Raw genomic sequence first — 2,500 nt, forward strand, 5'->3', positions numbered from 1 at the left:
TGGCATGGCATGGCATGGCATGGCATGGTATGGCATGGGATGGTATGGTATGGTATGGTAAGGTGTCTTATGGTATGGTATGGTATGGTATGGTATGGTATGGTAAGGGCTAACGGGTGGTCAGCCACACACATGGTATGTTATGTTATGGTATGGTAAGGTGTGGTGTGGTATGGTATGGTATGGTATGGTATGGTATGGCATGGTGTGATATGGTAAGGTGTGGTATGGTATGGTATGGTATGGTATGGTATGGTATGGTATGGTATGGTATGGTATGGTATGGTATGGTATGGTAAGCGCTAACAGGTGCTCAGCCACACACATGGTATGTTATGGTATGGTATGGTATGGTATGGTATGGTATGGTATGGTATGGTATGGTATGGTATGGTATGGTATGGTATGGCATGGTGTGATATGGTAAGGTGTGGTATGGTATGGTATGGTATGGCATGGTATGGTATGGTATAATATGGTATGGTATTGTATGGTATGGTATGGTATGGTATGGTATGGTATGGTATGGTATGGTAAGATGTGGTGGGGTGTGGTATGGTATGGTATGGTATGGTATGGTATGGTATGGTATGGTATGGTATGGTATGGTATGGTATGGTATGGTATGGTATGGTAAGGTGTTAAATGGTAAGGTGTGGTGTGATGTGGTATGGTGTGGTATGGTATGGTATGGTATGGTATGGTATGGTATGGTATGGTAAGGTGTGGTATGGTAAGGTGTGGTGTGGTGTGGTATGGTATGGTATGGTATGGTATGGTATGGTATGGTATGGTTTGGCTTGGTGTGATATGGTAAGGTGTGGTATGGTATGGTATGGTGTGGTATGGTATGGTATGGTAAGCGCTAACAGGTGCTCAGCCACACACATGGTATGGTATGGTATGGTATGGTATGGTATGGTATGGTATGGTATGGTATGGTATGGTAAGGGCTAACGGGTGTTCAGCCACACACATGGTATGTTATGTTATGGTATGGTATGGTATGGTATGGTATGGTATGGTATGGTATGGTATGGTATGGTATGGCATGGTGTGATATGGTAAGGTGTGGTATGGTATGGTATGGTATGGTATGGTATGGTATGGTATGGTATGGTATGGTATGGTATGGTATGGTATGGTATGGTATGGTATGGTGTGATATGGTAAGGTGTGGTGTGGTATGGTATGGTATGGTATGGTAAGGTGTCTTATGGTATGGTATGGTATGGTGTGGTATGGTAAGGTGTGGTGTGGTGTGGTATGGTGTGGTATGGTATGGTATGGTATGATATGGTATGGTATGGTATGGTATGGTATGGTATGGTATGGTATGGTATGGTATGGTATGGTATGGTAAGGTGTGGTGTGGTATGGTATGGTATGGTAAGGTGTCTTATGGTATGGTATGGTATGGTGTGGTATGGTGTGGTATGGTATGGTGCGGTATGGTAAGGTGTGGTGTGGTATGGTATGGTATGGTATGGTATGGTATGGTATGGTATGGTATGGTATGGTATGGTAAGGTGTGGTGTGGTATGGTATGGTATGGTAAGGTGTCTTATGGTATGGTATGGTATGGTGTGGTATGGTGTGGTATGGTATGGTGCGGTATGGTAAGGTGTGGTGTGGTATGGTATGGTATGGTATAATATGGTATGGTATTGTATGGTATGGTATGGTATGGTATGGTATGGTATGGTATGGTAAGATGTGGTGGGGTGTGGTATGGTATGGTATGGTATGGTATGGTATGGTATGGTATGGTATGGTATGGTATGGTAAGGTGTTAAATGGTAAGGTGTGGTGTGATGTGGTATGGTGTGGTATGGTATGGTATGGTATGGTATGGTATGGTATGGTATGGTAAGGTGTGGTATGGTAAGGTGTGGTGTGGTGTGTTATGGTATGGTATGGTATGGTATGGTATGGTATGGTTTGTCTTGGTGTGATATGGTAAGGTGTGGTATGGTATGGTATGGTATGGTATGGTATGGTATGGTATGGTATGGTATGGTATCGTATGGTATGGTATGGTATGGTATGGTCTAACGGGTGCTCAGCCACACATGGTATGTTATGGTATTGTATGGTATGGTATGGTATGGTATGGTATAGCATGGCATGGTATGGTATGGTGTCTTATGGTATGGCATGGCATGGCATGGCATGGCATGGGATGGTATGGTATGGTATGGTATGGTATGGTATGGTATGGTATGGTATGGTATAGCATGGTATGGCATGGTATGGTATAGCATGGCATGGTATGGTATGGTTGGTATGGTATGGTATGGTACGGTATGGTATGGTGTCTTATGGTATGGTATGGCATGGCATGGCATGGCATGGCATGGCATGGCATGGTATGGCATGGGATGGTATGGTATGGTATGGTAAGGTGTCTTATGGTATGGTATGGTATGGTATGGTATGGTAAGGGCTAACGGGTGGTCAGCCACACACATGGTATGTTATGTTATGGTATGGTAAGGTG

The sequence above is a fragment of the Telmatherina bonti genome (genome assembly GCF_933228915.1).
Source record: "Telmatherina bonti genome assembly, chromosome: 22".
NCBI lineage: Eukaryota > Metazoa > Chordata > Actinopteri > Atheriniformes > Telmatherinidae > Telmatherina > Telmatherina bonti.